This window comes from Epinephelus moara, chromosome 3, assembly GCF_006386435.1.
Source record: "Epinephelus moara isolate mb chromosome 3, YSFRI_EMoa_1.0, whole genome shotgun sequence".
NCBI classification, from domain to species: domain Eukaryota; kingdom Metazoa; phylum Chordata; class Actinopteri; order Perciformes; family Serranidae; genus Epinephelus; species Epinephelus moara.
The window spans coordinates 11379007-11400566 of NC_065508.1; the positions used below are offsets into that span (position 1 = coordinate 11379007).

Here is a 21560-nt window from a genome sequence, read left to right on the forward strand (position 1 = left end):
AGTGCAGGGCTGTGTAACCAACACCCACCCACACACCTTCTTCCTTTTCCTCCAGACTCTTCCTTCCTTGATACCTTGCTTTTATATATTTCTTTCACCTCTCTCCATCTGGTTGTATTCACTCTGTGTCCACACAAAGATATTCTTCAAGTATCTCTCTGGGCTTTACAGATAACCAGTGCCAGTATAGTTGCTGGATGCCTGAAATGTCAAGGTCTGGCAACACAAGGCAGTGCTGAACTGCAGTCCGAACGAGGAAACCTTTCTCAAAGGAGAAAAAGCAAGAGAGCAAAGAAGAGACCACAGAAGGAGAGAGCTGACACATTGCTGCAGTGTAGTAATTGAATCATTTTAATCACTGTGTCTTAGAAACTGAGACCACTATTCAAGATACTCTTCAAGTATCTCAGATTCATTGCCTTTGTTCTCTCCTTCTACTCTCTGCTCAGCTCAGACCTCACACTATAAGCTCTCCATTGCTTGCAGTCAACAGTATAGAATAGTACCAATGTCCTTGCCCTTATCAGTCTTCTTGTCCTCAGTAATATAATGGCGAATTGAAAGGTGGGCAAAAAGTGGTGAAAGCAAACTTGGAAACAAGAGTTTGATGCTCTGCACGAGGCGGTGACAGGGTTATATCATTCACCAGTCACACTTTACTCCTGTCAAACATGCTGAACAGGTTCAATGATTGCCTGCAATAAATCAAGATGCTTGACATTTACTGCAGCAGTAAGGTATGGACAATTTACTCACCCCGCCCTCTATGCTTTTTTTTCCTACTAATTTCACATGATAAGAAGACGAGGGCAGGCATGTGTGAGAGAAAGTTGTATGGTGGAGGACTTTTAAGTAGGACACAACTAAAAATGGGATTTTTGGGTCAGATACCGACAGTGAAATGGCCTCATTCCCTTGTCAATATATTTTAATTTATTTTGAATTTGATATAAAAACTTTACTGGTACAGTTGTGCTCTGGCGAAAACGTTGTTGTAGAGGCTGCTGTGTGAATGGTGTGAATCAAAGTGGATATATCCTAAGCTTCTTGAAAGTGGTGTTGGACGACTGCGACATGAAGAACCGCACATCGTCATGGCTCAGTCTTCACACTAGATCAGTCACCTGTTTAGACCCCACCTTGAACAGTGGCCTCAGTTTCCAAGGCACAGTGATTAAAATTATTCAAGCGGCATTGCATCAACACTCTCTCTGTCTGTCATCTGTCTCTTTTGTTCCCTTGCGTTCTCTCTCTTGAGATAGGTTTCCTAGTTTAGACTGCAGTCCAGCACTGTCTTGTGATGTGAGACCTTGACATTTGAGGCATCCAGCAGCTACATTGGCACTGGTTACCTATAAAGCCCCATAGCTAACCCCAAAGGACCTCCCCAAGCTACAATGGGAATCATCTAGAATGACAGCCATTCCCTTATGAGTGCATTATAAGACTTTTTTTGTATTTAATTCAATGTTATTTGACTGAATATCTGTTGGTTCATGTTGCTTTCATGCAGGACATTGATTAAATGTCTCACTTTTTCTCAGTCTGCAACTGAGCAGCAGCCTGAGGATTGATCCAAAGGTATACTGCAGTTGCACCATGCGTGCCAGCATGTGCTGCAAAAGTTCACTGCACCAGTGTGATTGTAATTCTGAAGCAGTAGCATGTCTGCTTACAGTGGGACTTCAGCTAACTGTTACAGCAGCTTCCTGAACTGTTCTGAGGCTTACGTCTGATCTAACCTCCTTAGCTGGACGGTTGTAACAGAAAGCAACAACTGGAGGAAATATGTTTGGACGTGAGGAGACATTCAGATGTAAAAGTATGCAGAATCTGTGTTTATTCATTCTGTTCTGTCGTGACTGAAACACGTTCACAGAAAGCCCTCTGTCACTGTGGGCTCTTTGATTCAGGATACTAAGAAACGGCATCCTGCCTTACTTACTGATTGGCTAGATGTGTTTGCTAAGGATTTGGTCACGGGCAATTTACAGCTCCTCCATATTTGTTTTTTCATGTCCTTTTGCTCAGGCTTGGAAGCTAGCCAGCAGTGTTATGTAACAACTTTCACAGCTGTATTCAAGCAGACTGCTGCCTCAAATTTTTGGAGGTCTGGCGTCAGCCTGTCATGAATACCTTGAATGCACCACACACGGCCATTAGTAAGCAGCTTTGATTCATGGGTGGCGCCCTTTAGCACAAAAGGTTACATAGATCATAAATAAACATTAGTAGCTGGGTTATGTACATTGAGCAAGAGGCTTGTAGTGAGTTATAGGCTGTAATCACAATAACTGCTGTATGTGTGTCAGTGATTGCGTCCTAATGAGGACTTAGCTTATTTCATGGACAAGGTATACCTATTTTCTACCAAAATTAGTACATATGTGGATATTATAAACATGGGAAACCTGCTAAAAATAGTTTATAGACTCCGTTTCCATTGCCTGTAGTCGAATATGCATTTATATTTTGTTTTTATCTGGTGTGTCATGTTCAATGTCATGAATGCACCAGAAAACAGGGTTAGTAAACAGTAGAAAACAGCATGTAAGCACGCAAAATTGTTCCCAGTGGTTATTTCTTTTTCATATCTATTATTTATTTAGTCTCTCTTCCAAACTCGGTGCTAACTAATCTGGAACAATGTTGATTGGACAGATAAGGACAGGATTTGTGGCTAAGATGACAAAGAGTCACAGAGGCTACTGACAGTCACACCGGACAAGGGGCAAAAATTAGCACGTCCACCCGGGTGTCATTCATGCATTATTTCTGATCGGAGCTGGAGCCAATGAAAACCACTGCAGGGTAATTTTTCCCGGGAAATAAATGCAGCTTATAACCGTATCCACTGAAGACAAAAGCCAGATATTAGTGGATGGTACTTAAACAATCCTGACAAGTACACAGGGACAAAATGAAATAAAATCATTTTGTGTCATTTCATCGTCGGACCTATACGCACGCTGAAAGCCCCTTGCAGCGGCTCTAATCAAACTACTCCTGTTTTTCTCACTAATAGGTTGATGTGGGATTTCTTTTAATTAAAGCAGAGTCCAGAGCTGAGCCTGCAGCTGTTTATCTGACCGAGATCACGCTGTCAGCAGGACAGGCTGTAGTGAGTCTGCTGCTGACAACTGGGGAGACTGATACTTGAGCTAGAATTAATTAACTTATTCTTATTTGAATCCATTAAAAAATATCCTTAAGAAAAGTACAACTTCTTGTTTGCTCATGAATAATAATTAAAATTTAATTATTATGGTTCATTTTTGATTACTTTTACACTTCTAACACTTTTCAAAACATGCAGTTTCCTGCAGCATTTCCTCTCTAATATGGCTTGAGAAGCAACGGTTAAGTACCCTAAAGTCAGCTGGCTGCAGCCCTTCCATGGTAAATGAAACAGTGTTAGGCTACTGAATTCGCTATTTATCCCATGTGTACTGAAGCAACACTGTAGATTATATAACACCATAGTGTATGTTATTGCGTTAGAAACATACTGTTTTGCTGTGTATGTCCTTATCAGTCACTTTACCATGGTTGATGAAAACGAATCAATAACACGCAAGGAAGTACATCTTCCCATTTAACGGATCATGTGAATTCAGCTTTGTCTGAGAGGTGGATCATGGGACTTGTGTGGGAAATCGCAGATCTTTAAGAATTAGACATTAGACATTTTTAAAAAGCAGTTAAAAACACATCTGTTTAGGCATGCGTTCCATTAATGGTCCTTTGTATCATCTCTGTATTTCGCTGCACTTTACTTTTTAATTGTTTTTGTGTATTTTGCATTGTTTCTGTTATTGTATTTTTTGTATTTTATCTTGTGAAGCACTTGAGATTGATGATCACAAGCATCTTCACAGTGATGCTGAAGTTTATGCCGCTAAACAAAGACATATTTGTAGACAACCGCGGTGATGAATTTATTTTGGATTTATTTGGTCTCTAAGGGGCCGCAGAAGCAAGTGGCGTCAGGAAACGAGTTACTTCAGATGGCGACTTTGATGAAGGCTGCTCCGCCATCGGCCATGTTCTGTTTAGCCTATATTAACATGATAAACGATATTAAGAGATGAAACAGGGATTGCTGAATCATCTCGGGGCTTTGATCTAAGAAGAGAAGCACTAAAAAATGGTCCACCATGAATATCATATGTATAATCATGTACTTATAATATGCTTAACATGTATAATCATGTTTATATATAGATATGATTATATATTTTATATATATGTACATACATACATACACACACATGCTGTGACCCAGCCAGCGGTCACAGTTTGCTGACTTTTCTGGCTTCAATGAAGACAAATTCTTCCTTGTTCCTTCTGTGACCGTTGTCGGTCTGGGAAAGGAGGGAAAGGAGGAGGAGGAGCCCGACAAGCTCTGCTTTAAATGGGCCATAACCCAGCTGGGCCAAAGCTTCTCTCTATATCTGTCTCTGTCTGCAGCTTTCTCCCTGATGCTTTCTCTCACTCTCTCCTCTTCCTCGCTCTTTCCCCACCTCGTTCTTTCTTTTTTTTCCCGCTCTCCAGCCCCGTTTAACTCTTTGTTTTTCTCTTTCTCCTCTGTTACTCTGCATTGTTTGCAGCTAGCATCTTTTTCTCTGGAACAACCATACCCTTTTTATTGGACTTTGTTTTCTCTGTTTCCTCAGTAGCTGAAAGTCGGCCAAACTAAAACCTGCTTGTGCAAGACTCAGCTTTGTTTGTGTACTATTCTCTCATGTTGTTTTAGAGCACGCTCTAATGTCTTTATTGTTCTAAAGCTGCAGACCTGGGCTGCGCTCACTAAAATTCCTGACAAGCTTTCCTTTCGCCACAGTCGGGTCACAGATTTTCTTCTCAGATTTTGCAAACACAAAAGAAAGATGGTACACTTTCCCAGGTGATTAATTTCCAAACTGTTGAAAGAAAAAAAGTTAAAAGAGAAGCCAAGCATGAGCACTAGTGGTCCAGGAGAAGCAGTTGTACAGTACAAAAAGTATTGATCGTTGACTTTTGTATTGAACTTACATGTGGGAAGCAGTGAGTGTTTTGGGAGCAGCTACAGAAAGATCTATACAAAAATGAATCTGTGTTTTTACAGTTATTGTCCTCTCTAGGACTGCAACACTCTTCTTCTTCTTATATAAATTGTCAGAAAATCGTGAGAAATGTCTGTCACAAACTCCCTCAGCCCAAGACTGTCATCATAAAATTGCTTGTGTGGTCCAATAAACAGTCCATAACACAAAGATTTTCAATTTTCAATTATATCAACCAAAAGAGCAACAAATCCTCACATTTTGGACGTTGGCACCAGTGAATGTTTGGCATGATTAACTTAAATGATTATTTGATTATCAGCATTGGTGTCTATTCATTTTCGTTTTACTGACTAACTGATCAGCAAGTAACTTTTACATGCTTGGATTCTGAACTCAGTACTTTTAAGCGTATTGCCCAAAATATGTCGCTACTACCGAGAACCAGTTTACATTAAGTCCGTCAGTGCCAAGCATCGGTACCTAGGGATGGGAATCGAGAACCGGTTCCTGTTAAGAACCGATTCCAACTGGTCCAATTCATCAACATCATTAGCCTTTATGCTTAACGATTCCCTTATCGATTCTTTTCATTACGCCGAATCTATGCTTGTCAGTCAGCGTCCCTGCTCCAGGTGGACAGCAGGCGGGGCGCTGTTGTTGTTAGCCTCCCTGGAGCTGCTAGCCGACTGTGGAGCTTCGGCGCATCCCCGCTCCAGGTGGACGGCAGGTGGGGTGCTGTTGTTGTTAGCCTCCCTGGAGCTGCTAGCCCACTGTGGAGCTTCGGCGCATCCCCGCTCCAGGTGGACGGCAGGTGGGGCGCTGTTGTTGTTAGCCTCCCTGGAGCTGCTAGCCCACTGTGGAGCTTCGGCGCATCCCCGCTCCTGTTGTCAGATTTCATGGGAACACCAAGGATGGTAAGATGAGGGCAGTTGAGTTGATTTGCACGCTATTTGTTGTTATAATATGCTGGGCTAGCTGCGTTAGCTGCCTCACCTGAGTTAGCTGCGTGGTGTTGACACACTCAGGCTGGGGATGCTTTTTTTCATATCTTTGTCATCATCTTTCTAAACTAGACCATGGCTTTAAGGTTCATAATAAAACGTTCTGAAAGCAGATGTATTGGGTTACAAACAACAGGAGGTGATATCATTAATTCACAGGAGGACCCGATAAGGGAATCGATAAAGAATCGGATCGATAAGCAGAATCGATAATGGCATTGATATCGATAAAATCCTATCAATTCCCATCCCTATCGGTACCTGAGAGCACATCTGGGTGAGAACGTCAGGTTTAGACAAGAGACCAAAGTGCGGCAAAGCACCCCAAAGCCTGGAAGCCATGTATGGAGCTCCACAGAGCTGCTGAGTTCAATTTCAGACAGGAGGCAGAAGTGCCCCAAAGCCGGGTAGCCATTGACTGCTCTGTTGGCTGCTCCACTGGCTGCTCCTTTGGCTTCCCAGCGAGCCAAAACTAGCTCAGCAGTGCCAATTTGCAGCTATAGTTGCGGCGTCTTGTCTATTTTCTTTTATTATTTTAGTATTAGCGTAGTATTGCTGGTAGACAAGCAGACAGACAGACAGACAGACAGAGACATGAGATCAGCCCTATGTGTTATTAGAAAAGAGCAGAGGAGCTAAGGTGCATTTTAGTCCACTACATCATTCCTGCACCTTGTTCAAGTATTCGTTTGTCGTTAGTACAAAGAAAGTTAAGTGCCGAAAAATAAGGGTTGAGCTCGGATTAAACGAGTATCCATTACAGGTGATGTACTTTATATGAATACTAGTACTATCAGTGCTCCTGATGAGGGGATTTGGGTTCCTGTAGTAACTTCTGATCAACGCGTATCAATTCAAGGCTTAAAATAACAACTTCCAATTAGGTCCCACCCACTTTCGACCTAAACTCATTTCCCATACAGATATAGATGCAAATAGATTTAGTTGGTTAATCAGATACAGACGATTGTGTACTCCCTCATCACTATGAAAACCGGTACCATAGGATACTGGTCCCGAATTCCAGGTACTTGCATCAGTCCAAATTTGGGCAGTACCCAACCCCACTGTTACATCAACTCTCTGTAAAACTTCAAACGGCTTACACAGTGATATCAGTTAGTTTTCTCCGTTCCTCACTGAAAGTCTGCCTCAGTGGGGCTTAGATGCCACAACACGCATACACAGCTTATCATGTAAACTCTCTGGGGTGACTTGATCATTCCTCCTCAGCTGCGTTGCCTTTTGCGTCACCTCTCATACACAAGATGCAGATCAAAGTGCTTTGCTGCACATACTGTAGCAAACACTAGCAGTAATCAGACCTCCTGGGCAGTGTTTTGCTTCTACAAGTTTGGATTTTGCTGTTTTGTGTCTTTGCATGATTAATGCTGCGCCTCCTCTGCCCTGCACATTAAATGAGTTAAACTCCTTCTGTAACCGTCAGAAGCCTCGTTGTAACGTCTGCTATTCTCGCTCCTCCACATTTTCCTCCTCTCTGATAGATCAGCCTTGTATCCATTAATTACAGCTGACACTCTCTCCCATTTCCCTCAGTCTGCTCTCCACTGTACTCGTTCATTCTTTTCTTTCTTCTCTGTTTTACTCTCTCGTCCTATTCTCTCTTCATCTTTGCTCTTTCGTCACTCTTTCGTCACTCTTTCCTATCTCCACCTCCCTCTTGCACCGAAATGGTAAACAGCGTTTGTCAGAATACATTAGGCATCAGTCGGCTCTGTTCTGAGTGATTTTAAGCCAATTCCTTGTTATTACTGAGTAAAATGTGTTTCTTTTATTCTCTGAAAATTAAAAACAAGTTGTCAGTGAAAGCTGTTTACTTTGAAATTTTGTAGGCCTTTATTGTAGTGGATGCTACAGCTGAAAATCATTTTTGATATTTCTTTTTTATTTGATAAAACTATAGTCGGATTCATGACGTCCTTGGCACATTTAACATATTAAATGCTCTTTTTATTCTACATAATCCAAGCCCAAGCCCTCAGTATTTGTAGTCAACAGTCGTGTATCACGTTGCTTCCAGACTGCTGGACGTCTGCAGGCTGATGCTGGTGTAAAACATTACACTATGAGTGAGACAGCTTCACTGCACTTAGTCATGCTGTTCTCTCAGCGGCGTTGCTATGGAGCTGAACTTCAGGGTCAAGTTTTTCACTATCATTCTGAAATCTGACGCATTTTGGACTGAAGTGAGCAGTGAACTGTCCAAAATGGAAGATTGATTAGAGAGTATTTCCCAATGCTGGGGAGGAATCTGGGGCAGCCGGTGCAGGCCAGCAACCAAAAACAGTCAGCTGGCCTGTTAAGGCCTAATGGTTAGCCCTAAATACCCTTCAGTGCCTGGGTGGCTTGAGCATATCCAGGCTGCTGTAAGCTAACGGGTGGTTGACAAATTGTTAAAGGTCATTATGGTGTTACAAAGAGGACAGAGCTCCTGGTTCCAGAAATAATTTTCCCCACTGCAAATTTCCATTGTTAATTTTTCTTCTACTGACATCTCCAATGTTTCTCAACACACTGTTGGTTCTGGCCCTCTGTTTTATTATTTCAACTTTCTACCTGTGAAATCATGGTTTTCTGTCAGTGTGTGTGGTGCATGACTCTAAATACTATAAAAACCATTACAGCAGTCACTTGAACAAGAACTATTACTCATTTTGAATTTAGTAGATTGTTACAGAGTGCACGTCCACTTTTTTTCTTGTGTTAGAGCGGTAGTTCAGCTTTTGAATAAAAAGTGACAGACCTGACGCCCATGAGCCTCGGTCACCACTGGCTCAAATCAGAGCTGTAGAAACAAAACACAGTTCCATAGTTTCTGGATTTATCCAAAATACGGTTGGGCAATATGGCCAAAATCCTCTATCATGAAATATTTACCTTTATATCACAGCAGTGCTATATATCACATAGGGGTGTGTCATGTCATCTTATTCATGATCATACCGGTATGATTTTAATATCATATGAAAAATTCATATTGTGATACTCAGGATATTTCAACTTGTTGACATATTGATGTCATAGTGTTATCCGCTGCAACAGCAAGCATGGCTGAAAGCGAAATTAGTACATGGTGGTTCCAAAAAGAGGCTCCTCTGGCAGCAGCACAGCGTCCAGGCTGAAAAAGAAAAAACAACTCAGTCATTCAGGATTTTGCTAAAAGAGAAGGAAATCAGCCCTTTATTTATATGTATAGATCCCAGGGTACATTTTTCGTATTTGGGAGCTGTTTAAATGTGTAATTTGTGGTAGATTTAATCTTGTTACACTATTATTTTGTATTCAGAATCTGAACCTCACTCTTACTTGAGTTATTGTTTACTTACTAAAGAAATGAGAGATGATTTTTTTTTAGTTTTTACTGAGTATTTGAAGGTAAAATAATGACATGTAAAAGTATATCACTTATTGTGTTGCAATTCTATGTTCTTAAATAAGATTTTTTTTAACTAATTTGTCATAGCGTCAAGAATATCGTTATCGCAAAAATACCCTGAAATATTGTGATATTATTTTAGGCCCATATCGCTCACCCCTAATATCACAATACAAAAATTGTTCTGTAAATTCAGTTAAGAAATGGTTTAAAATAACCACAGTATACTTCTTCAAATATATAATTTATGATTATTTTCCTGTGTAAAAAAACATAAGACAACACTTGAGTTAGAAATCCAAAAACTCAAAACAGTAAAATCAAAATGGATTTGCTATATAGTTTGAGGTAGAAACTGTATAGCCAGATCTCTACCTTTAGACACACGACTGTTGCAGGATATCTGCAGGAAATCTAAACTGAAGCCATAATCCAAAAGAGAGTTTATTTAAACAGCAAACTCTGTTGTCAGTTTTCTAAAATGTGCCATCTTTAGCTTCCTTTCATTGTGAGTAGCACGTGTAACACAAATGCACCTTGGGTAATCGTAGTTAATTTCTCTAGTGATGTCTTTATGTACACAGGCTTGTATCTTTGCCTTTTATGAAAGCAACATATTTTCTACACAGTCTCTTATCTTTTGTTCTGATTATTCGGGAGACTTTTATATCCCTCCAAGCACTGGAAGCGCTCCAAGATTGCTGCTCTAGAGGACGGTCTTCTTTAGATCAGTAACAAGGAATGCAGTGTGTTGTTGGTTTATCTTGTAACAGTTAACTAAACTGGAATTTGGAAAACTACCATGGTTTGGAGTTCTCAGTTGGGGTTGTGACAGGCTCTGTGCCTGGGTTGAATGAATCACCTGATTTTCCATAGCTGATACCTTTGGTTTCCTTTATGACTAACAGCATTATTTGGCAGATGAATCTGCCGAGTAATGTAAGATCTATCTCTTATCTGGAGCCGGCCAGATGTGAGAAGAAGTAGGTGGCAGCTCTATTTGTAGAAACATCTGAATACCATGAGAACTGACATTACTTTGACACTGATAATAATCTGATAACCTTCACAAGTGGGGAAACCGTCAGTTTGCAGTATGACAGATCTCAGTTTGCATGTGCATATTCCAATAACCCTCCAAAAAATCTCAGTGATAGAATATAATTTCTTTGCAACATAATTCCCTGAACAGGTCAAATATGATAGTTTTCCTTTATTGTTATGTCATTTCTGTCATAAAGCACTTTGAGCTGCACTCTAGCATGGGGTGTTTTTCACTAAAATGAATGATTGACTGAAAGTGTTGTCTCACCCTTATGGCAGATAATTGGAAGGCATGTCATCATACTTGGGAACATACTGTACTATCGCTTACTGTACTTTAATATTTTGTCAGTTTTGAGCTGCATACAGCTGTGACACACATGGAAAATATATTTTTGTGATAAGAAGAAGGGACTAGGGCTGCATGATATGCAAAAAAAAATCATATTGCAGTTATTTTGACACATTGAGATTGCGATTTGAGTCGATTTGAGTGGTAATTGTTGCATTTAATTTTCACTGAAAAAATATTTAAAAAAAGGTGATGGTGTGATTTTTGCTGGGGTCCTTGCCAAACAAGCATGTTCCCCTATGTCTGGAACATAATTTGTAGGCCCTGACCTCTCTGTAGCACCACAGTGCTGCATTTACAATAGCATTTTGACACATTTTACCTTCATCAAAAGAAATTGCAGCTCATGTGATTAATGCTTTTGGCCATATTGCAATTTCAATAATGTTTCAATTAATTGCGCAGCCCCAGAGGGGAATCATTCATTTTAATTCAACTCCAATCTCAATGATGTTAACACTGCTGCTTGTAAATAGATCTGCACATAATTACCCAGAACAGACTGTTTTACAGTAGATATTGAAATGTTCAAAGCAGTACACTGACAGTGCTAACAAGATCACAAAGTACATATCAGTAGCATGATCTTAAGACCTCCATATCAAAGCTAATAACTCCATATCAGTCAGTTGCAATAGTCAGATAATAAGCTGGAGGCTTAGCAGGCCTTTGAGTGAGGGAGGTAAGGGAAAGTACTTCTACATATTATTGGTCTGGGACAGATTATCTGGACACACTTTATGTAGATGGCAGACAAACACTGTCTCAGTGTGCTGTAAGTGTTTCGTCCGTTCCCTTGTGAGGCTGCAGCATGGTTTTGCGGTAGTCATTTGTCTTTCTAGCTCCTGCGCGGCTGCTTTGTGATCTATTTTTTAATGGTACAGATTATCCCAGAAAACACTGTAAAAGGCAATCTGACGCAACACCCACCTGCGCTCACTGAGGCGACCAGACATCAGAAAATAAAGTGCAGTTTGAGGGAAGAAAAAGTCCTTAACTTCCATCCCACCTGGTATCCATTAAAGTACAATCAAATGGAAAAATACAGTAAAAAACTATACGCTGGTGGCTGTCAGTTCTCCAAACATTTCTCAAGTGTTGGTGGAGTGGGAGGTCTGTCCTTAAAAGATCTTTACTCAGCTGTTGATGTGTTAACTGGACTGTGCACTGAAATGAAAAGAGCACAGGGTTGGTAAGCTCGGACAAACAGTGATTTCGGCTACCTGGAGCACGAGCTCAACGTGAAAAGCTCTGAGAAATAAGTGTGTGTGTGTGCAGATCTTTGTGTTGGGGTGAAGTCGCACACACACATGCTCTCTGGAGCTCACCTCTGATGCACTGCTTTGTGGAGTCTATGCTTTATTGTGGTTGCTCCATTAATGTTGACCTATGGTGAAAAAATGCTACTTTTACCACTAATGGTTTTGTTTACTTCCATGAAATTAGTGCTGCGGGTGACGTTTTCACCGCTGCGGCGCTCGCTGGGGGAAAATCGTAGAGATTCACAAGTAGCTAATTTTTCCCCTTTTTACTTTATTCCTGAAGCTGCGTGTCCGTACTGTATGTTGCAGAACAAATTTTAAACCACTTGTTTCATTAATGTTATCAAAAAAGCTCTTGTCATTAGCGTCTCGAGTGGTGGGAAACTAATAACAAACCAATAATGCTTTAATTCTGCTCCAGCAAACATGCACTATTGTCAGCGCTCTTGACAAAGGCAGAGGTAATTTCCCCCTTACACGCTGTGAGCTTGTTGTTGGTGCTATCTGTGGTTGTTTGGATTACAATAATAGGAGCAGAGCCAACTGAATCGCCTCTCCAGGGCTCTTATCAAACTCTTTATCCCCCTCTGCTCTTTTTTTGTATATCAGTCAATGAGTTCATCTGAGTGAAAGCTGGCATCTGGAGGATCCAGAGATCAGTGCTGAAGCTCATGTTCCACTGGAAGCTGAAATGTTGGTGAGGGAGGGCAGAGGCCACGGGCGCTCATCGTCAGTGGTTCGATCTCTGTTGATAGTTGCATTAGTTTTCCCGCACTTCTTTTCCTTCTCTTCCCTGTTTCCCGTTGTTGTCACTCCCTTGCTGCGGGGGGTGTTTATGAAATCTGTAATTGTGAAATCTGGGAAAAAATGTGTGCAGCCTACTCTTCTCCAGGCCTAATTTATTTATCTAATCTTATCAAGTGTGAGGTCTTTTCACTCTCTCTTCGCCTTCCTCTCATCTCCTCTTACCCTGCTTTTCACCTTATATCTATCCACCTTCACTTTTTTCTCTCTCCTTTCGTCCAAATGCCCGGATCACACCACACCTCTTTGCCCTCGTGTGATTTCTGACAGAGGAATGGATAAGAGGCTTCATGAGGAGACGCTGAGCGTACTTCTCTGGTTTAATGATTGACTCCTTTCATCGTGTGCGCCTCTGTGTGCATGCGTAGGTGTGTCCTCTGTGTGTGTGTGTGTGTGTGTGTGTGATAGAGGGAGAGAGGGCAACCTTATGTGCATTAAAACCAGGGTAGCCAAATAAAAGTAGTGTTGTGCCCTTATGGACTCAGGGCAAGAGTCTGCTTCGTCTCTTTGATGTCACCCACAGAACTACGGCAGGAGAGTAAAGTCGTACCAGCAGGGGCAACAGGCAGCTGGGATCAAACTCAAAAACACATAAAAATGTAATGAGTTTGCAAAACTGTTATGACAGAGTTATTTTTTATTGAGCACTAAATTGGTGTGTGTAACCCTTTGGTTTTAGTTCTGCAGTCAGAACAGGACAAGATGAAAACCTCACTTGGGCCTTTCTTCATCTTCAGAGACACTCTGACAGCAGTTAAAAACAAACATTGCTTCAGTTTTCTAATAAGTGATAAATATTTAACTGAGCTCAGTTGTAATGCAACAGGCTCCACTGTTTTCAGGGCACCTTGGGCTGCGGTGGAGTCAGATCAAATACACATGCATGCATTAATTTGCATGCTTTGTTGTCTGGAACATGTTATATAAGTTTAAGAGATGAGCAACCACAGGTGTGCGTGTGTGTGTGTGTGTGTGTGTGTGTGTGTGTGTGTGTGTGTGTGTGTTTTTTTTCTTTTTCCAAGCCCCAGTCTTATCTGTTTTTTGACCACATTTCTCTGTTTCATTAGTGGTTTTATTTCGACCGTGCAGCTTCGCCTGCAGGCTGGATGAGCCGTGCACCGCTGTGTTGTTTTTGTCCGGCCTATACTACTGTCAGCTGTAAACAAGTCTGTTACAATGAGACAACAGCAAAAAAATAAATAAAAATCATGTTTAGTCATGAAGACGCAGAGTCGCCTGAAGATACACTACTTGGATTAAGTTTTTATAATGAGAGTGAAATTAAAATTAGCTGCCTTTCTTTCTCTGTATCATCCAAATGCAGTGAAGATTTTTTTTTAGATGACTGCTAACATATATTGGTTTTATATTAATACCACATAACAAAGATCTCCCTAACATTTCTGGGCTTGTAATCAGTTAAAAAATAAAAATATGTACTGCAGATATCATTTATTTATTTTTTACAAGTTGAAAAATGAACAGCAGGATAAAAAGTGACAACATTTTTGTTTCTATAAAATATTTTTAAATGAATTACAATGAACCAGACACTAAAGACATCACATAAAACAGTGTTATAGACAATAATCAGATCCAAAGATTGAATATCTTACATAAATAAAACACACAAACTATTTTCTACATATTGAATTTATTTTTTGGACTTTATTTTGTGAAGAGACCTTTACAGATTTCTTACAATCAATATAAACCCAGCATTTCCATCTATGCTGTGAGGGTATAATTGCATCTAAATAAAGACGTGATGTGGACTTTGACGTGTTGTCACCAAATGAGTCAACAAAACAATTACACTACACAGGTTATGGACCACAAATTAACCGACACCTCTTACCTCTTAGTGGAAACGCTGAGTCAGCAGGTAGTGCGATAAATGAGATGTGATGCTGCAGTACTTCAGCGCAGGTTTGAAAAGTTAACACACAGGAGCTGTGCTGCGGTTGTTTTTCTTTGAGAAGCCTAAATACTGGGCCTGTGTGCTGCTTGCAACATAGAAAGTTAATGTTTTGCATTTCAGTAAGAGAGAGGGAAAAAAAAAGAATTCTAAGTCACTGCCCATTCTGTGTTCATCACTTGTACCATCATGTTTGAATTACTGTGTGGAAGTTTGGGGCAATGCTTACAAAAGCAACTTACAGCCATTATACATCAGAGCAATCAGGACAATACACAATGTGGGGTGCAAGGAACACATGAACTCACTGTTCCAAAGTCACATGCAGTGAAATTTGTGGATCTGGTCAAAATCAAAACTGCACTAATCTTTTGTGACGGGGAGGGGGGTTATAATTTAAGAGGAGAATTTAATTTAAAAAAACAATGTGGTCGTACGACTAAGAGGAGTCTGTGTATTTCAGTGTGTGGGGTGGACTTGTGGAATGAGCTGCGTGATGAGCTGAAACAAAGCACAAATATAAATCAATTTAAAAACTATACAAAAAAGATATTTTTGTCAGATATATAGACGAGGAAAGGTTGTGTTTGGGGAGTTTATTTTGTAACTCTGGGTGGTAATTAAACTGGGTTTATCACTGATTTATTGAATCGGGTGGTAAATAGACTGAGAATAGTTGTGTATTAGTTGTAAATAAATTTGGGAATTTGATAAAATAATTGTGTTAAAAGAAGAAATGCAAGACAGGGGTAGGGACATATAAGTTTTACTTCTACCTACTTCTTTTCGGACACAAGTTGGTTTTTTTAATGTTGTTTTTGGTTTGAAATTGAGTCATTCATTCATTCAGTGTGTCAAAAGGCCATTGCTGAAGCATGAGCTGCATGGGTTTTATACTGCACCATCATTCGATAAAGACATCCCGAATAACTGTATTTTTTATTTTTGTAAAACTATTTTTGTAACTTGTACACACAAAACTGTCACATGGACTTAAATATTTAATGCTCATAAGCGCACACACTCTTATGATGAAGCAAAACATTAGAAAGCAGTGCCTTCATGTGCAGTTTGTGTTCTCCTGTGAGCTATATTTGGTAACAGAGCAGCTGCTTGCATGAACTAACAAGCCAACTATGTGCTGTATAATGTATGTGAGTATACTGTTTATAAATACAGTAAGGCAGCACTGGAGAGCTGGCTCCAAAAGCAGGATTTCATTCTAATGGTTATTCCTGATCGCCAGTTAGGAAGGAAGTGCAGTTTGAGTGAAGTACATTTTCCAATTTAGAGTCACACATGAATGCATCATTTAGGGAGACGTGTCAGTCAGGCGGCACTTTGAACTACGTTTCCCAGCAGACTTTAGAGAGATGGAAAATACTACACGTTTGCACACTGAGCCAGGAACTCCCAACCAAGTCATGTGCTGTTCACTGGTGATTCAAGATTAAGAGTTGTTCAGATGTTGCTGACTCTGGTTTTAATCCGATTTCTATTCTGCCTATTGAGTCCTGGCTCTGATTCCATACCATTGTTTTACTAGAAGAAACCAGTCTGTGGTCATCAGTGAAAAGGTATTTTGTGAGGGAATGAAAAATGCAAATATGCTCTGTTATTTCTTGCAGCTGGATGTGATGGCATCAGCTTCGTCTGGGCTGTTTGACTGCACATGACGCTGCGTTTCATTCCACGCTGCAGTAAAAGCTTTGTCATCTTAGACAGGCCTCTCTTTGACAGGAAACTAGTTTGGCAATGTGATTACATAGCACAGTAGCACCGATCACAGCTTAGATCTACTTGTAAGCGATACCCCCGGTCGGCTATATTCCACTGGCACTGATGCATGCATCGCCGGCGACAGAGTAAACAAAATTGAAAAGCACGTTCCATAACAAATCCCTGCTTCTCAGAAATGTGGAACCTTGCCCCCATTCAGATCTTGTTCTCGATACCCAACCCCGCGCCGTACCCCACGCGGCCACACTTTGAATGCCCGTCTCCTGTCTGTCACCAGCATTCACATTGCATCTTCAGAGACAGAGATGGTGGGCGTATGTAAATTTAACTCTCCATTAGTCAGCATGAGATGTCACTGCTCTCCTCTGCTAACGTTGCCACTGCTGCATTGGATATTTCTCCGCATTCCTGCCCACCAGCTCTGCCTGCATGTCCGCCTGTACGTATGTGTGACCTGTTTTCCGTCAGCCTGTTGGCAGCAGAGACCAAAATAATGCCCACAGTAGGTTTGGGCTCAGCGTGCTCATCTCTAGTGGCACACTTTTAGGTCTGCAGATTGCCTCCATGTAAAGTTGCGCAGTCAGTGTTTAATTAAATTGTTTGTAAAGATAATTACTGAAAGGTGGCTGCCCTGTCCACACACTGACCCCAGAAATCTAACAGCATCAAAGTGCATAATCTCAATCAGAGGTACAGTACAGGAGAAAAGATCAATTTTAAAGCTGATGCGCGTTGGTTGAAAACAGTGCCAGTTCTATTCATCGCTTGCTAGCGGGCAGCGATATAAAGTCAATTGAATGAAAGGAGTCGATGGGGTCCGTTCACTCTATGCTAGAAGCCAGTAATGAAAGCGAGCCGTCGACTGTTTCCTGAGACACAAACATTCATTTTCATAAGCTGTGTCAGGCCAGACCTCAGGGGGCGATACCGGGTGCACATATCGAGTTTCAGCTTCTACTGTACTTTGTGTAAAGCGGGCTGACATTCAACACTCCCTCAGCCCCGGCCTTCACTCTCTGTGGTGTTGTATGTTTAAACCTTTTATATGTTTGAGTCCAGTAAATGTAGGCCAAACTGCAGAATGCCTCATGGATTTTTTTTCCTTCCTCTCACTACAGCACATCATACCACTCCCTTTTCTTTATTTAGCCTCAAAGGCAGATAACCATTTTTAAAACGCTGCCTTTTTTTCATTGATGTATTTCCGTGTTCCATGTGAAGATGTGGCTTAAGGCCAAACTGTTTGATTTAAGGTGGAAATCTTTCCCCCTCTAAAAGTAGGATATTGATATCATTATTATTTACATGTTTACGGCCTTGATAAATATTTATGTAGCTGGGGTAAGCCTGCTGTTATGTAATCACTGATGGTTTACATGCTGCGTGTCTCTGCTGCTTGTTCGCAGCAACAGAAATAATACAAGCAGTTACATTGGCACATTTGCCCTTTTGAATACATACTTTTGATCTCAATAGTAAATATATTTGTGGTAAACCATTGTGAGAGAGGAAAGTGGTCTTTTTGTGTCACCTTTCCGTTGAAAGGGAGAGGAGGAAGAAAGATGAGGAGGAGACAGGGGAAAGAGTGGGCGAAAGGGGAATGGGAGACTTTCTTGTGGGTAATTTGTGGGGGGGCAAAGCATTAAGGTGCTAAGTGAAAGCTAATTACATAAGGGCACCAGGGGAAATGGGTGCTCTGTGCCCTCGGGCCCTGGCCATCTATCTGATTTAAGACACACAATGTGTCAGCAGCAAATCGAATCTGCAGGGAGCAATTGAAGGTTCCACACACACACACACACACACACACACACACACACACACACACACACATAGACGTTATTACAGCAGACCAAGGATCATCCTCCCCAGTGGTGGAGAAGGGTCCCCACCCACTTTGGCTTTGCGGTCAGGTGGGTCACTGCCATGAGTCCCTCCTCATCCTATTATTATTCAGACACTGTTGAAATATGGCCGCCAATAATGCTGAGAACCTCAATGTATCAGACAGGTGGAGTTTACAGCCTTGGCTCAATTCAGAAAACACTTTAATGAATGGAAAGTACCATATTCAATAATTGCTCAAAGGATTGCTCCGTTAATTGATTATCCCACTCCTTCTGTCCCACTGTCCCGAATAATCAAGTCAAGATGTGGTTTACTTAATCAAATATCTGCTGCATGTTGCTTCATGCTTAAATTTTATTTTGGTATTCAGTTATTTTTCAGGGGGCATTGGTTATTTTGGAGCCAAATGTTACAAGCCCTGTTGTGAATGCCCTTGGTCCCCTGTCAGCTAACGCCCGCTGCCAGAAATCTGGGATCAATATTTGACTGTGACCCATCCTTCCAACCACATGTCAAAAAAGCGTCCCATTCTGCCTCCTGCATTTAAGAACCATCTCCAGAATCAAATCAATACTTTCGCACTCAGACTTGGACTAATTTTTTCCAGGCTTGATTACTGTAACTCCGTCCTCTCTGGCATCAACTAAAGGTCACTCTCCCGCCTCCCAACTAGTTCAGGATGCAGCAACTCGGCTTTAAGAGATAACATTACATCACCTTAATCCTGGCTTCTATCTGCTGGCTCCCTGTGCATTTTAGAATTAATTTTAAGATTTTATTGATCACTTTAAAGCTCATTTGCATCTGGCCCCAAGCTACAGAGTAGAAATGTTGACCCTATATGAGCCAGTTTGCAGCCTTGGATCATCAGGTGTGGCCCTTCTGGCCATTCCCAAAGTTGAGGCTTAAATCTAAAGGTGATTATGCTTTTACCATCAGGGCCCCTCGGCGTTGGAACAACCTGTCGGAGGAGATAAGGCTCTTCTTAAAGGTTAAAGGTCTTCATAGACTTGCTCTTATGTGATGTTGTCTTTTTATTTATTTTATTTCCTTTTTTTATTTTATTTTAATTGATTTTATTATTTTTGCTCTTTATGATTGAATGTATATATAATATTTTTTATGATAATTTTTATTTTTTTGTCTTCTTGTTTTAACTTTATCCTAACTATCCTAATTATTATTATTATTATTATTATTATTTTATGGGTCTTTTGAATGAATAATCTATTAATTAATATAAGACATGTGATTTCTTAATCAAAAATGGCCATCATAATGTCACATTGTGATCCATTCAGTCCAAAATCAAAACTATTAATTCATAGAAGACTGAAATAATATTCCCATTTGAGAAGCTGGTACCGGGAAATTTTCTGCAAGTTGATGTAGAAAATGACTTCAGTGGTTTGATCGATCATCAAATCAATCATCATTACAGTTGCTGGTAAATTAAGTTATGTTTCTGAGTTTTGCAGCAAATCAGTCATTTCTTCAGTTTCACCATAAACCCACAAAAAAGCCCCACCTGCTCACAACCATCCTCTGTCAGTGTGCTTTTATTGCATCAGGAAATAAACTTGTGCTATCCATAACACGGATACACAGTTTTATGGTATTTTTGTGAAAGAAATACTGCACATAAAACAGGACAAATGTAAATCTTGCTTGATATAACCACGGGATATGTACTGTATACACTGCAGCTTCCTAAAACACCAAAAGTCCTCGCCTCCTCCTCGTTGGCTGAGTGGATCATCTATATCTTGCTAAACTTTATGATATGGTGCTGTAGAACAGAACTCATATTGATCTAGAGGGGATAAACTTGAAGGATTGTGCCCTTGCCCTTCATTCTGATCCCTGTGGTCTGCACCATGTGGCCCAATTTCCTGTAGAGCTCCACATTCCAATACAGCATAACTACGCTCCGGGGATTTAACATGTGACCTCATCTAGCCTAAACCATACCCTTGTCAGGGGGGAACAGTAGAAGTTGTGTCTCTCGTCTTTCAGCTGCTCTTTTCTGTTCTGGACATTATCTTGGATCATCAAAGTGACAGAAGAAAGCCTTACTTTCTGTCCCGTTAACACACTTTTCACTCTTCTCTTTCTTGTAATCTGTTCTTTTCTGGGCTGCTCTGCTCTGCCTACGCACAGTCTCGTCTTGGCCTCTCTATATATAACTGAAGCTTGTGTAAAGACATGAGCCTCCTGCTGGACTTTACCGGGTGATGCTGCATGTCTGAAATCAATATCGCAGTTTTTTTGTGAAATAATCATCGTCCATCTTATTAAAAAGGACGATAACAACAGGCAGGACGTGTAACAATCCTCAAATATTCTTTATCAAGTTTCATAACCTTGTTTTATCAGTTTTTAAATACAATGCACTTGTTACCATCTGTTTTGACAACATAATTGTGCTTCACAATATCCTCAATAGCCACAATATCCTCTGATCGTCACAACATGATTCCACTGAAATAAAAATAAACAAATATTGAATTAGTGCACAGCCTCGATACATGCCAGGCCGCTCTAAGTTTTAAAGCTTCATTTTTTTTCTCGTTCCTGTCTGCTTTCAGAAAGATGCATGTATTGCATGATCCCTGGAGCAGTTTGTGTATCTTTGTTATTTATTTACATGTTAAGTGGCACTTCTGCTCTACATAAGAGCAAATATCAATGCAAATTTAGCAGGCAATCACAGTGAAAAGCACCACCACTCCGCTGCACATTTCCAACTTGATTTGTTCAGTTTTTCCCTACTTTATTTGTCATCTCACTTTGCATTGTGTTATATCCGTTGTGGCGTAGTTTTTGTAATCTGTATGAGCACTCCGCTGTGCACACACGGTGCATCTACACACTAATTGTATTCATAGAGGAAAAATTGTGTTCAGGCCCAATGAAAAGACGAGGGCAGAGCAGACGGCGGCAACTGATTTATTTCTGAACCTGAATTAAAAGTTCCCTGGTTCACTGCCAGTCACAGTGGAAATTACTATTAATGGGATGTCATCGCGGCTGCTTAGCTAATGATTCTTTATGAGCATCTGTGGCCGTGTGTTTTAGAATACAAATATGATGGAGACAAAGAGCGGAACCAGAGGAAATGTAAAATTAACAATAGAAGGATCATG

The 21560-nt window shown here is 40.7% G+C and overlaps 1 protein-coding gene and 1 long non-coding RNA gene across 3 annotated transcripts in view; one reads left to right on the forward strand and one right to left on the reverse strand.

Moving 5' to 3' along the window:
* The window catches only part of LOC126386004 (glucocorticoid receptor-like), an 87492-nt gene that overhangs the window by 20453 nt on the left and 45479 nt on the right, over nucleotides 1–21560 (forward strand). The gene's annotated exons all lie outside the window — the stretch shown is intronic.
* Nucleotides 9054–14902, reverse strand: LOC126386016 (uncharacterized). The gene is made up of 3 exons (XR_007569460.1): nucleotides 14767–14902; nucleotides 11773–12009; nucleotides 9054–9188 (listed from the first exon to the last, which is right to left on the reverse strand). It is a non-coding gene; the product is annotated as an uncharacterized LOC126386016 (long non-coding RNA).